The following is a 15,881-nucleotide window of genomic DNA, read 5'->3' as shown; positions in this document are numbered from 1 at the left end:
ATGTCCCTGAATAAGCAAGTTGTGATCTTGTTCAGGGCTGGCAACACAGGGCGGCTCATGGACCCATGCCAGCTGAGTGTGTTACTGATCCTTGACAAGACGGTACAGAAGTTGAGAGTACACATTTTGAAACTTTACAACAATTTGACAGAGTAATTTTATGCCCATTACTCTAATAATTTTTAAATTTGGCTTATAAAAAAAAAGAGATTGGTTTTCCATTACTTATAGTGGACAGATTCAAAACTGACATGGTATTTGTTATTTTACCATCACACTTTCCAGGGTCTCTTGACTTGGGTCCTTGAAATGTGCCTCAGGACGTCTATAAACCCAAATGGCCTTGCACACAAATACCCACACAGACACATCCGTACACATCGTGCGTGTGTGGCACACGTCTGTCAATAGCTTTCATCAGATTCTCGTGTAGGTCCCAGACCCAGAAAACGTTGATGAGCTTTTCCCCAGAGTTGCCTTTCAGTAATCCTCCCCACTCTGCGCTGGGTTGCCTTGTAGACACTACTTTCCTCCAGATTTCCAGATTTTTATCTTTTCAAATGCTAATTCCTAGCTCTATGTATTAGTGTGGCCCCATCACCTACAGTCATTAAAGTTCAAATGCCTTCGAAAAAAAAAAAAAGGGGGTGGGGGGGTTCTGGGTGGTTCAGTCAGTTGAGCATCTGGCTCTTGATTTTGGCTTAGGTCATGACCTCACGGCTCCTGAATTCCAGCCCCGAGTTGGACTCCACACTAACAGTGGGCCTAACACACTAACAGAGCCTGCCTGGAATTCTCTCTCTCTCTCCCTCTGCCCCTTCTCCACTAGTGTGTACATGTTCTCTTGCTCACTCTCTCTCTCTCTCTCTCAAAATAAACAAACTTTAAAGAAAAAAAAAGTCAAAATGTCTTTGACTGTTCTCCTCATCACTCTGCCAAAAGGGAGCTCTTAAAAATACTACAAAGACACCAAACTTTCCTCATGATGGACAACCTCCCTGACACCCAGGTAGGGTATGGGGCAGGGCTCCAGGGAGCTTTCTAGAGCCTCAGGCACCAAGCATTCAGTACTTGCCCATCTCACTTCTACCAGGTGGGCAGGCTCCATTCGAACAATTCTTTTTGGCTTACTCACCACACGATTAACTGTTTAAACAAATTCCAGAAAGCACATCAATTATTACTAATGAATTCCAAATCAAATCATCCAGAACTACAAAGGGCCACCAGATGTTTCAAGCAAGGAGAAAAGAGGCGGTGGGAGGCGTGGGGAGAGGGAGGACTCTTTCCCACCGCTCTATTAACTTAGATCTGAAAGCTGTAATTTATCAGGCACCTGACATAAAGAGGCATCACACACATTTAAAAATATTTCTTGGGGATTGTTCTAACATTAATTTCACGTGGAATATTACTTTATACTGACATCAGCCCTACCAAAACCTTTCAGACCTCTTTTACGTATATATCTCATTTTATCCATAGAGTACCTGATTGAGGGAGCAAAGGCTGTGGCTATTTCTCATTTTTTCCAGATGAGTAAATTAAGGTAAAGTGAACCACACAGGTTTCTTCTTCTTTTTAATAGTAGGGCTATGTTTAGAAACCAGATGTTCTGTGATCATGGCTGAATATTGCCATTTCCAAATAGCCAATGAGCTAATAGACATAAAAACTTTCTAAGGAATAGTCACAAGCGCTCATATGAAATGTGCACAATAGGCTTTAAGGTATGTATCTGAATGAGATTCACCAAGGCAAGGAAACCAGCCTGCAGTGGTGAGCCTGAGGGTCAATGTGAGAAAGTGGGGACGGGCATGGGCAACTGAAGGTCCCCAGTGGCTGGGGCCTCTAGTAGGGGGACAAGGAGCAGGGGATTTGTAGGCACCAGGATGCCACCAGCAAAGACACAAGATGGTTTTCTATAATGTATCTAGGGGCAGCTCATCAGCGGTCAAGTACACAGGGCTCCTTCTCTGAATAACCTGACTTCCCCTGGAAGCTGGTTCCACTATCAAGCCAACTGGAGATTCTCACTGGACTTGTGTCTAGAATAAATCTCCTCCAGGGGTGCCTGTGTGGCTCAGTTGGTTAAGCGTCCGACTTTGGCTCAGGTCATGATCTAACAGTTCGTGAATTCGAGCCCCGTGTCAGGCTCTGTGCTGACAGCTCAGAGCCTGGAGCCTGCTTCAGATTCTGTGTCCCCCTCTCTCTCTGCTTCTCCCCTGCTCATGCTCTGTCTCTGTCTCAAAAATAAATTAAAAAACATTAAAAACAAAAACAAAAACCTCCTCCAAATGGCTGTGGAATTGGCATTATGTAAAATATGGATGATGTATGAGGGGGCTCATAGACTTGGGAGTGAGAAGTAGAGAATCATGGAGGAGAGCCCAGGAAGGAACTTGAAAACACGTGGTTCAACTTGTTCACCTCTCAGGTGAGGGACTGGGCAGAGAGGACACATGGTTCACAAGGGCACGTGCTTTCTCTTTAGATATGGAAGTGATCACATGTTTGTGAATTGTTTTCTTCTGCTTGTTCTCATTTTTATGCTCATTTAAAATATTTATATATCTTCAGCGGACTCTAAATATTTGAAATTTGTGGTCTCGGAAGTTTGGAATGAGTAAGAATTAAGTGTTGGTTTTTGTCTCTCCTGCTACATATTTCTTCAAATAATCAAATTTTCTTTAAAGGTAGATTTCTGATTTTCTTATACTAGCACGTTACAATTCTCAAAAAGGGCCCAAAGTTTCAGGTAGAGACAAGTCTTACTGGCTACACTTTTGTTCCTGCTGTGTAAGGACTGCAGAATCAAGCTGAATTTTTGTTGGTGAGTGCATTTTGTGCTGCATTCCATCTCTACAATCCGTTTGATTTATAAACTAAAAATAAGACATACTTTAGAGAAAGACGTGGGCTTGATCAGAGTGAAAGTAGTGGAATAAACAATCTCTTGCAATCACTAACATTCCAAAATCATTTTCCAGAGTGATCATCAAGCCAAGAACTACAAAAACCATTTTCTGTAATTGGCACTGTACAAATCAATGCAAAAAAAAAAAAAAAAAAAAAAAAAGAAAAGAAAAAAAAGAAAAGAAAAGCCCTACTTTCTGACTCAAGGACACATTTGTTGGTTTCCTAACTCCAAGATCTAATCATATACTTCTTTTAGAAAAAAATGAGGTGATAGGAGAGTTAGAACCACACCTTGCTTCTTTCTCTACTTTCTCTCCTCTTCTTTATTGGATTTTAAATTAACTTTTATTTAAAAATTCTAGTTCACAAGGATGCACATTAAAACTTTTGTTTTTTTTTTAACATTTCAGTTATTGTTTTGAAATTTAAGAAGTGCTGAATGAAAGCACCAAGACCCGGCCTCCTGGATCATTAACCTTGTGTTTGGTGCCTACTTTCCAATTGAAAAGCCATTCGATAAGCATTTATTGAGTGTCAGCCATGTGTGAGGAGCTGTATTGCAAAGATAAGAAAGGGACAGTCTCTGCCTCTCAAGAGGGTCCCACTCTTAGGGAGGAGACAGGTAAATGGACAAGATAGCCCCACAGTGTGACAAGAACCAAGATGAAGAAATAATTGTCATCACAGCTAACATTTATGATAGGCTTGCTGAGGGCATGGCATTGGGCTAATAATTAATAATGTACCTGGGCCGAGATAGCACAACAAGGGGCAGAAGTAATTAAGATAGAACACTTATGTATGAAAAGAATTGTAGGCTGTCCACTGTCCAAGAAAGAAAGAAAGAAAGAAAGGGAGGGAGGGAGGGAGGAAGGAAGGTAGGAATAATGAAGAAAGGAAGGAAGGAAAGGGAAGGGAAGGGAGGGGAAGGAAGGGAAGGGAAGGCAGGAAGGGAAGGGAAGGGAAGGGAAGGGAAGGCGAGGAAGGATGGAAGGAAGGACAGAAGGAAGGAAGGGAGGGAGGGAGGAGAGAAGGGAAGGATGGAAAGGGAAGGGAAGGAAGGGAAGGAAGGAAGGAAGGAAGGAAGGAAGGAAAGGGAAGGGAGGGAAGGAAGGCAGGCAGGAAGAAAAAAGGTGATACACACACATGTGTGTGTGTGTGTGTGTGTGTGTGTGTGTATCAGATGAAATGTAGGGGTACAGGAGAGGGGCAAAGTCAGACTAACTGAAAGCCACCTTATTTTCATTACTTCCCCAAACCCTAAAACAACAGATATTTCTGAGCCTTGTTAGGCTTCAGCCTCACCCAGGCAATCAAAGAAGAGTCTGCAATGGACCAAAATGTCATTGGTTAAAGCAAATAGCTTGAGAGTTTAATGACCCTTTTTTCTCCACTGCAAAATTTTCCAAATCAAAATGACTCTGGCATCACAGGGGATGTTGAAAGAGTCTCACCGAAAAAACATGACTTTCGGATCTATAGAACTGGCTTCCAAATCCTAAGTGCTGTGTGATCCTGCCTAAGTTTTCTGACGGAGTCTCAGCGTCTCCCTCTGTGGAACTGAACTGAGAGCACCTGACCTGCAGGGCTGCTATAGGGATTAATGAGAGATTAATAAAGGATGGTACCCAGCACATGACACTCAAAATTGGTAGCTGTTATTATTGTCACTATTCAGTCACTCGCTAGTCTCCAGATGACAGTCCAAATCTTGACACCCAGGACACAGACTCGCATTCCAGAATTCACTGTGTGTGTGTCTCCTGGGCATGAAGCATAAGAGAAGGAAAATGATGGGTGAGTCTATGCCAGAGCTTCTCAACCTTGGTACTACTGGCATTTTGTACTGGATAATTCTTTGTGGTGGGGCTGTCCTGAGTCTCGTAGGGTGGTCAGGAGCATCCCTGTCATCTACCCACTAGATGCGAGGACCACCACCTCCCCAACACAATCTTGATGACCAACAGTGTTTGCAGACATTGCCAAATTGCCCCCGGTAGAGAACCACCACTTTACACATTGGTCTTTAGTCTTCTTGTTGCCAACCACATAAATCATGGAGATGGACATGACTCTCAGCCTGTGTAGGTCAATGTTGCATTAAAGATTTCCAACATCTGCTGAAGCAAAACAAAAACCTGCTTGGAAGGACAGACCTTGCCAATGTGGCTTTTACTCACACTCTTAGCAACTCAATGCTTTTGGTTTTTTGAGACCAAAATCCTGCTTCTGGAATAATCTCCCTCTCCAGGCTTTCTGACCCAGCCACAAGTCAGCCCCTCTCTCTGCATTTGTGCAGTGACATTGTGACGTTCTTATCCCACTCACCTCGCCGGGCCCCTTTTCACATTTTTCCCAAGCAGACACACTCTTGACCTCTCTCTTGTTCCTCAGGATGTCTCTGTTCCCCACCCCTAACCCCAGCTGAAAGAGCCTCCCACATCCTTCCTGCCTGGTCACCCTGTCTTTTCCTTACAGATCCTTTTCCAAACCCTACTCCACAGGGACATCTTTCTTAACTCTGTCTAGCAATCTCTCTTCCTCCAGCCACTTTCCCATGACCACATCCACTCAACCATCCATGAAACAGATTCTGAAAAGAGCATCACTTGATAACATGCCTAGTGGAGTAACAGGCAATTTCATTAACGACTAGGAAACATTCACTGTTGTCTGCGCCTTTTCTGAACTGCATTTGCATAAAGGCCGTGGCCAATGTCATAGTCGTCTCTGGTATTTATCTTGACCAAACATCAGCTTATTCTCGGTCTACTGATATTTCAAAAATTAATACCTATACATTAGATGATTGGCTATTTGCAAAATCCATTTACTATCAGACGTGAAACACACAATCAGATCCATGCCCTTGGGCAGTTTGCTCTCAACTCATTCTTTGCCAGTTTTGCTCTCCACTTTGTTTCAAGTTGCTTTTGTTTTCCAAACTCCTCCCTTCTGTTCTGGCATTTAGCTCTCCGGTTTATAACAGTTTCTTATAGACTTCAGTTCTTGCTGTAAAGTTATAGGTCATTTTTAATGAGGGAAAAAGACTTAAAAGAAAGGAATAGGAAGTAAATAAAGGGAGGGAAGTGGGTGGAGACATGAAGGCTGTGGGGAAATGAGGTGTAGCTCATGTTCATGACTCACTTATATTAAAACATATTAACATTTTTAGGTTTATTAATGCATTTCATTGAGGCAACAATATCTTCAAAGAGTACTTAGCATATTTTCAAGAAGAAATATGTGCAGTGACATATTCATTAAGCATAGGATGTTATGCTTAATGAATCCAGTTACAAACAAATAAAAACAACAACAACAGAAAAAAAAGAAAAAAAACATAAGACAGAGAAAAGACCAACCTTACTCAGTGTAATTAGCCTGGCTTTTTTCTTCTGTGTTAAAACACAGAACATGCCACTGAGCTTTTTTTTTTTTTAGTTCCTTGATGAGCAAATTTTGGTATGAAACACCAGTTTGCATTAAGGGGCATGTGATGATGCATCTGTGAGTCTTCCAGCTTGTTCACTTGTGTTCCTGATGACAAGAGAGTGACCAGTCCATGGGTTCTCTTTATTGAGCCCTCAGTCTTACCGAGGACTTTACTTACTCCCAAAGCTGCGTTCCTATTCTGCCTGTCCTCCCTCATCGATCCCACTCATTAGTGGATATTCATACAGTGTTTTGCTGAAAGTTGTCCATTTTACCCCATGGGTGCTTATTTTTTGTCAACATCCTTTTTTTTTTTTTTTTAATTTAATTTAATTTTATTTTTTAATGTTTTATTTATTTTTGAGACAGAGAGAGACAGAGCATGAACGGGGGAGGGGCAGAGAGAGAGGGAGACACAGAATCAGAAGCAGGCTCCAGGCTCTGAGCCATCAGCCCAGAGCCCAACGCGGGGCTCGAACTCACGGACCGCGAGATCGTGACCTGAGCTGAAGTTGGCCGCTTAACCGACTGAGCCACCCAGGCGCCCCAATATCCTTTTTTTTTTTAATGTTTTATTTATTTTTGAGAGAGAGAGAAACAGAGTACTAGCGGGGGAGGGGCAGAGACAGAGAGAGAGAGAGAGAGAGGGAGAGAGAGAGAGAGAGAGAGAGAGAGAATCTGAAGCAGGCTTCAGGCTCCGAACTGTCAGCAGAGAGCCTGACGTGGGAGCTCAACTCACAAACTTGAGATCATGACCTGAGCTGAAGTTGGACGCTTAACCGACTGAGCCACCCAGGTGCCCATGTCAATATCTTTTCTATTTTCATAGATAAAATGTTAAGACTCTCATGGTTGTCTCTCTCTTGAGAAAGTTTAGCTCTGCACATGGTAGTTCATCTTCCTGTTATGATAGTTTTGTAGAACTCTGGAGTATAAACCAACCTGAAAACCACTTTTTAGGGACCATTAAGGGGCAAAAATTTAAGTTGAGAACTACTTCAATCTAATCTTTTACCTCTACTAATGTCTATCTGAATTGGGTTTAAATTCTGGTTCCTCCACTTTGTAGCCATAGGATTTGGAGCAAGTTATCCACTGCCTTTGTGTCTTGTTTTTTTCTTCTACGATATGTATTTCATGGGGCTATGATGATTAGACTAATTAATACATGTAAAATCACTTAGAGGCACCTGGGTGGCTCAGTCAGTTGAGCATCTGACTCTTGATTTTGGCTCAGGTCATGATCTCATGGTTTGTGGGTTCAAGCTCCATGTAGGACTCCATGCTGGTGGTGTGGAGCTCGCTTGGGATTCTCTCTCTCACCTCTCTCTGCCCCTCCCCTGCTTGCACGTGCATGTACGCTCTGTCTCAAAATAAATAAATAAACTTAAAAAAAAATAAAAGCACTTAAGACAATATCTAGCACATAGTAGGGACTCAGCAAATGTTAGTGCAGTTATTATCTGGGATTGTGATCACAGAAGAGCATCTCTTGGAACAGTGTCAGGGTAAAGATATAATGAGTCAGGATTTTGTTATTTCCCCAAAAAGTTAGAAAATACCAATTATGAATGGTTTTGTGAAGCCATAAACATTACTCTTTAAAGTGAATTACTCACAAGCAACCCAATTAAAATATGGGCAAAGAACTTAAACAGACATTTTTCCGAGGAGGGTATACAAATGGCCAATACGCACATAAAAAGATGTTCAAAATCATTGGTCATTAGGGAAATGTAAATCATAACTACAATGAAAACCACTTCACATTCACTAGATTGGCTATGAGAAAGAAAGAAAGAAAGAAAGAAGGAAGGAAGGAAGGAAAGAAAGAAAGAAAGAAAGAAAGAAAGAAAGAAAGAAAAAGGAAGGAAGGAAGGAAGGAAGGAAGGAAGAAAATAGGTATTCTTGAGGATGTGGAGAAATTGAGTCATGGTGATATGTAAAATGTTGCATTCTCTGTGGAAAACACGTTAACAGTTCCTCGAAAAGTTAAACAGAATTACCATATGACCTAATAATTCTAATCCTAGAAATATACCCAAAAGAATTAAAAATAGGTATTGAAACAGATACAAGTACACCCATGTTCAAAGCAGTGTTACTCACACTAGCCAGAAGATAGAAACAACCCAAATGTCTATCAACGGATGGATAAACAAAATATGGTATATCCACACAATGGAATATTATTCAGTCCTAAAAAGGAATGAACTACTGATACATACTACAATCTGGATGAAACTTGAAAACATTATGCTAAGTGAAAGAAGCCAGATGCAAAAAGTCACACACTATATGATTCCATTTATATGAAATAACCAGAGTAGGTAAATCCATAGAGACAGAACACAGACTGGTGGTTGCCAGGGGCTGGGGGGCAGAGAGAATTCAGAGTAACTACTTAGTAAGTAGGGGATCTCCTTTGGGGGTTATGAAAATGTTTTGGAACTAGGTAAAGGCACTGGTTGCACAATACTGAGAATGTACTAAATACCACTGTTGTCTAAGTTTTATTACCCTACTGCAGCCTCAAACACTCTGGTGGTAACTAAATGTTCCTTTTCGTCACTATCTGTCCAGCTCAATGAAACCAAATTGCACTGAGTCTGGCTTTGATGGCTGAACTGCTCATATTAAAATGGTTAATTTTATGTTACATCAATTAACAATTAAAAAAAAGCTGAAGTGAATTACTCACGTTCCAGTGAGGGTGATTTTTCAGGGCACTGAATACTTTATTGAAATGGAAGGTAGATTTTCTTTTCTACTATATTTCTATAAGCCTGAGAAAATTTCGCAGAACTACTTTCTTTGCAAGAGAAAAAGGCAAAACAAACTGGTAATAAACTCTGGACTTTGTATTGCTTTTCAAAGTAAAACTGCATTCTCCCTGCCATGGTAGAGCAATACCGTGATCGTGTGGTCCCTCTTGCTCGGTCACAGCATGGATGGTCTGAGCTAGCAATGTACCTGCCCCGGTGGGTGGGTGTGCCCTACTACCTAGTAATGCACAGGTCCTGAACCTTGCTTGGTAGAAGAGGGAAAGCTAGCCAGATAGTTAGGTTACTGACTTTTTTTTTTTTTTTTTTTTTTTTTGATGAGAGAAAAATGATTGGCTCTCTTGTTGTAATCTTGTAACATGCTCTTAAATTCCATGTCATAATAGCATCGCGAGTGCTTTAATCTAGAAGGGTAACTAGTTTTGGGGGCCGGGGGGACGATTTGAAGCACCAAGGCTGGGCAGTAATAAACAGATGGTGTTCATGAACGTGGGACTTCCACTCATTTTCCATGCATTTCATTAAGCCCAGTGGTAAAGCCTGCACTACTGGAACGGAACGGGTTTCGGAACGATTGTTCAGCTAATCCAAATGCCTCTTTTGACTGCCAACATAGAACTTAGGAAAGCTCAGTGAGATCTGTGGTTTTAACCATATAAAGCCTTCCACTGTCCATGGGCCACATGATATTTTCTGCTACGTCCCATCTCTAATTCATGTGTCACTTCAGTTTAGCTGCCTCTGTCCACATTGTTACTCCATGGGGCTTCCAATTTCCTATCTCCTATCTCTGGTGGCCGTCCAGCTTTTATTACTCCACTAAAGCCCAAATACTCCAGTGGTGACTAAATGTTCTTTTCTTCATTATTTGTGCAGCTCAGTGAAACCAAATTGCATGGAGTCTGGCTTTGGTGCCAGTTGGCTGGCTTCTCTCCAGGTGTTAATTATTGAAGAACTTGTCTTACTATTTGATATTAATTATTTTGTGTGGGCTTCAGTGGAAAAAAGAGTCCAGAAATGGAATGTGACATTAGAAACGGATCCAAACCCTGAATATCCTGCCCACCAGACCAGCATGTACTGAGCCTTTTAACCCTGGGAGGAATGAGGCAATACTCACCGGTGCCCTGTAGAAACTTAAAACATTGGTACACCTAAAGAAAAATGGGAGCAGCCAAAAGAGGAAGATCACGGGTGTAAAGGACACAGGAAGGTAAAGGCAATAAAAAGGCAATGGCTCTTGGAACATTACCTCTTAACGATCCTTAGTATTAACGTGAACCATAAATGGTTACTTTTTATGCATTTGCTACTAGGAGGCATAATGGTTAAGACCATGGACTTGGGAATCAGAACAGTGTGCGTTTTGATTCAGGCTCTACCAGTTAGTTGTAGAAAGGCAGGCAGTCTAGCCTGATACATTCCTAGTTTCTTCATCTATAAAATGAGGATAAAATTGGCCACAGAATGTCTTTATTATGAGGAACGTTTCAGTTAATGTATGCCAGTTTCCCTCCACAGAATAAGTAAGCAAAAGCAGTAACTGATACCTGTTACCATAATTATTCTAGTAGCTACTGTTTCTATAGTGCTTTACCTCTTCTCCTTCTCTTTTTGGATAACTTTACGGAAAAGGAGCCTTGCTGAGGTACCCAAGATGACCTCCTTACTTAATTTTGAGCTTTTAATATGGTGCTAACCAAGTATGCTTAAAACAAATGTCCATTTTTTTTGTTTGGTTTGTACTAGACTCAGGCTGAGCTCTGAGATGCTTGGCTGGTAAAGAGAAAAAGGATTGAACTGACTCTTGGGGAGTCAGCACTGTGGAGCCAAGAGACCACCCAGGAGATTGTGCAGCAGGCAGATGCCAGGGAAGGTGCCAGGGGGCAAAAACAAGAGCTGATAAGACAGATAAGTGGGAGACATGGTGGAGCCTGAAAGATGGCCTGCACAGTGGTCCCCAAGCTGGAGCCCTAATGGAAAACTCAGTTTCCCACCTCTGTGTTTCTTCCCTGTGTGTCTCCTTTACTACTTTGGTCATAAAGTGTGTAGAGTTTGCCCCCATAATGAGCAAGTCTCTGGGACACCAGCAGTGTGTCCTTTGATTTAACTCAATTCTAACACTCTACCTGGAGATAGCATCAGATTCCACAGCGTAAGGTCTTGGTCCAACAAGGCTGCCCCCCTCCACACCCACACTTCAGATGCCAGGTGCAGGCTCAAGCTGTCACCTGTGCTTCCGACCAACCAACTATAGATTGGAGGCTCCTATAACCTCCTCCTTGGGATCAACTAATTTGCTAGAGCAGGTCTCAGAAGTCAGGGAAACAGTTTACTTATGTATACTGTTTATTACCCAAAAATGTGATAAAGGATACCAATGGAAGAGATATACAGAGGTATGTGGGAAGGGGCAGAGAGCTTCAATGTCCTGTCCAAGCGTGCCTCTCTCCCAGAACCTCCACTTGATCACCAACAAAGAAGTTCACCAAACTCCATACTTTGGGGATTTTATGGAGACTTCATCATGTAGGCATGATCAGTCATTAACTCCATTTTCGGCCCTTCTCCCTTAAGACAATGGGCGTGGGGCTAAAAATTCCACACTTCTAATCATGGCTTGGCCCTTCCTGTGACTAGCCCTCATTCAGAAGACATCCTAAAGTCCACCCAGAGTCACCACATTAGGTGATACTCCTATCACCCAGGAAAATTCAAGAGTTTCAGAAGTTCTGTGCCAGGAATATATATTTTTCATTAGCTCACAAACACTTTACCCTGGAGTACACAAAAACTTTCCCATAGACATGCATCTCATAGACAGCTTTAGGAAAAACATGTTCCTAAACATCAACGTCTATAAACAATAGTCCCCCTTTATCCATGGAGGGATCCATTCCAAGACCCACAGTGGATAACCGAAACAAGTTAGTACCAAACCTTAATATATACTATGCTTTTTCCCATACACACACATTTACGATTAAGTTTAATTTATAAATTAGGCACAGTAGGAGATTAGCAACACTAATAATAAAAGGGAATAACTGTAACATATGCTACAATAAAAGTTATGTGAATGTTGTCTCTCTTTCTCAAAATGTCTCATTGTGCTGTACTCGCCCTACCCCTTGTGATAACGTGAGATGATAAAATGCCTGTGTGATGAGGTGAAGTGAGGTGGATGATGTAGGCATCGTGATGTAGTGTTAGGCTACTATTGACCTTCTGACCATACGTCAGAGGGAGGATCGTCTGCTTCTGGACAGCGGTTGACCATGGTAACTGAAACCGCAGAAAGCAAACTGCAGAGGAGGGGGGACTACTACGTGCACTTCTTAATATGTCTTTGCCCAGTGGGGACCCTGGCAGCAGGAAGATGCTCATTTTCCACCTCTCTTTTCATAATTGTCCCTCTTCCATTGTACAGAAAAAAGAGATTCGTCTCTAATCTGACTACTCTGCACTGTCCTGGGTCCGACAAACCTCTGGGGTGCCTAACAAAGGGACAACTTGACAGATTGTCTTTGTGTTAGTGTGGAGAAGGTGAGTGGTTCTAAGGATCAGGTAACACATTTTTCAACTCAGGTGTTTTCCACAGGTTTACTTTCAATGAAACTGAAGGATGACATTTTTGAGCTGTAAGCTACTCATTAAAAGTGATCTTTAATGACAGAACGCTCTAGTGGAGTTCAAAGTGTTGAGGGACTTTGTTGTAACGAAATATCTTCCATTTCATACACGTATTTACCTGAACAATTTCCTCAGTGCTCATATAAAATAAGGAATAAAATTTATACTAACCCTATCTCATTATAGGAATAAGTATATTTATTCATGGCTGTATGAATGAGTTTTTAAAAAAATCCCAGCTAACTCATTAAGAGCTATATTTCAGGACCATTCTCGCACCCCTAACCCCCTTCCCTCAGGATACCCCAGGGACTCCCACTACTGAGATACCTTCTCAAAGGTTCTGTGATGTAAGAGAAGCATTTATTCTACTGCCCCCCTTTCTTGGGAATGTGCACACTGGCTGCTGGGCTGGCTGAATTTACAGGCAACCCACTGTGGTTCTCTTCAGCCCTTTCACAGTTCAACTGAATAAAGGAAAAGTCCTGATTTTTCCAATGAGAATGTGGCATAAGTGGTTTATTGAACCCTCAGAACTTGGTTAATTACAAATACAAACTAGTTCAATCTTTTTATCCAATTGTTGCCTTTAAGCATACTCTGTCAATAATACTCTGTCCTACAACTTTTGGGTCACTTTGGGCTTTTAAAAAGTCAGATCTAGTTGAGTCTAAAATGAAGTCTCATATCCAAATTAGTGATTGACCTGTATTATTCTGTTGACAGTTCCTCTCTCCCACTAAATAGTTCATTAAGACAAACACTTTTCACTACTTGGCCCATCCTCAGATGAGGCCACAGGTGCTTAATGCAGTGGTTTTCAAAATATTTGTTTATGCCCCCACATCCACAAAAAATGCTGTAAACTTTGTAACTCTCATGCTTTAAAAAAAAACGACATCAGAAATTTTTTTATCAGGGTGGCACAGTTGGTTAAGCGTTGGACTCTTGATTTCAGCTCAAGTCACGTTCTCACGGTTGGGAGATCAAGACCTACGTGGGGCTCTGTGCTGACAGTGCGGAGCCCGCTTGGGATTCTCTTTCTCGCCCTCTCTCTCTGCCCCTCCCCCACTCATGCTCTCTCTGTCTCTCTTAAAATAAACAAACTTAAAAAAATTTTTTTATCATCGATATGATTTGATGCAAATAATGCCATTTCCATTGGAGTATAAATATTGGTACTTAATACTATCATATTACCCTTCTGAATATATTCACTGAACTACAAACACCATAGTTATTTTTCGACCACTGTCATCCATTTGCAATACATGGAAACACTTCTTTCGTGGTGGGAAATTTGCGATGTTCCTCTGCCTCCTTGAACTTATATTTCCACCCCACCTCTCCCATTGAATTTCACCCTCTCATCTTGTTACACTTGGAAGTTTTATTAACCACTCTATCATAATTTTCTACGATAAAAATATGCATATGAGTTTAAATGTTTCGATTTCCTATGTCTCTAAGACTTAAAGGTTAAAAATGTATTGTGGAGTGAGTTATCAAATATTGTTAGGATTCACTTGCTTGAAATGGCATACACATAGCAAAATATTTAATAAATATTAGACATAAAACATACAATTTGACTGGAAATGTGCTTCAGAGAGCTTCCGACTTCTTCCCCAGCATGTGGCGCCTGTAGACAGCAAAGTAAATTCCAGGAAAGGAGCTTCTTCTGTTATGCCCAGAATTCGTGATCCCCAAAGACCACCAGGGAGCCAAGTCCGATGCAAAAGCAAAGAGCCTTTATTCGAGCTAGCTGAGCTCAATCGTCTACCTACACCGTGGCAGCAGTGAGATACCGGAGAGAGAGCGGGTTTCAAGAGCACAAAGATTTTTTAGGGATCATGGCCTTAGCCGATTGGCTGGGGAAGGGTCGTGGCCTCAGCCGATTGGCTGGGGAAGGATAGAACAATGGCTGCCAAGGTGTGGTCCCAGATCAGCAATTATCAGCATCACCTGGAACTTGTTAAAAATGCAAATGTTGGGCCTGGTGGTCACAGACCCACTGAATCAGAAACTCTTGGGGTGGGGCTCAGCAATCTGTGTTTGAACAAGTCTTCCAGGAGATTCTGATGCACCTGACGTTTAAGAACCACTCTGTCTGAGGAGGGTCTCTAACATGTTTGGCCTCAGTGTATACAGAACGTTTCTCACTGGTCACCTATTAACCATTGGCTGTCAGCCTTGCTGTGCTATATAAATACCTAGCACCAAACACCATCCCCAGAGACTCTGATGAATTGGTTTGGGGAGGGGTAAAATGCTCCCAGGTCATTCTAAGCCTGGACAGGGTTGAGGGCTCCTGCCTCTGGCCCCTACCTGAGAGAAGCCCTCCCTCTTCTACTCACACTTTCCACGCCTCTCACACTCCCCTTCCTCCCACCTTAGATTTCGGAAGAATGCATCGATCGGTAGCCTGCTTTCTTAGAAAACATGAGTTACTCAAAGGGAGGAGGCGTGGTCTGAGGTTTGAGCGGGAACTTCTTTCTGCAGCCAGGCCATGTTGGGGACATAGTCACTAGTCGGCCTGCCTAGGTCTGCTCTTTGACTTCCTCTTTGGGAATGGAGCTGAGCGACGGTGGGTTTGGAAGAAGCCCAGGCTGGGGCCAGAACAGCTGTGCCTCAGTCCTGTGCCGGAGACTACCTTCTTCGGTGTGTCACTTCCCTCTTTGAGTCTCCACTTCCTGCCTTTGTACCCTGGAGATAATATAATTGACGCCCTGTTTCCTGGGCAGAGTTTCACCTAAGATCATGTAAAAATGCCTTGCATGCATCAAAACCAAGATATAGGCGTTAATTACTGTTATGAGTAAAGGAGGGAAATGCTCTCTGACCATTTGGCCGTTGACCTCGGAAACCCAGAATTTAAATAGCTGTTTGATAACTAGAATGCTGATTTAACCAGACCTGTCTGGTATCACTTTAGGCTTATTGGTATCTGAGATATTAAAATAAATGTATTTTTCTGAAGAAAAAGGAGGGTCCTTGAGGGATCCTTAAAGTCCTCTTAAAAACAAAATGAAATGGATTCTTCATTCTTCATTCTTCAAGCCTAAATGGTTCAATGTTCATCACATGAGAAGTTAGCTCTCGGCCCCTAGC

The 15,881-nt window shown here is 42.0% G+C and overlaps 1 long non-coding RNA gene across 1 annotated transcript in view; it reads right to left on the bottom strand.

Annotated features, from left to right (window-relative positions):
- Window positions 1–14,545, bottom strand: part of LOC132664181 (uncharacterized) — a 35,154-nt gene extending 20,609 nt beyond the window's left edge. The window contains exon 1 of the long non-coding RNA XR_013553376.1: window positions 14,356–14,545. This is a non-coding gene — a long non-coding RNA (uncharacterized LOC132664181). The remainder of the gene's footprint in view (window positions 1–14,355) is intronic.
- Between the last annotated feature and the right edge of the window lie 1,336 nt (window positions 14,546–15,881).

Source organism: Panthera onca, chromosome F2 (assembly GCF_046562875.1).
Source record: "Panthera onca isolate mPanOnc1 chromosome F2, mPanOnc1 haplotype 2, whole genome shotgun sequence".
NCBI lineage: Eukaryota > Metazoa > Chordata > Mammalia > Carnivora > Felidae > Panthera > Panthera onca.
Note: the sequence above shows the minus strand (reverse complement) of the source record. Positions and strands in the feature narration are given on the sequence as shown.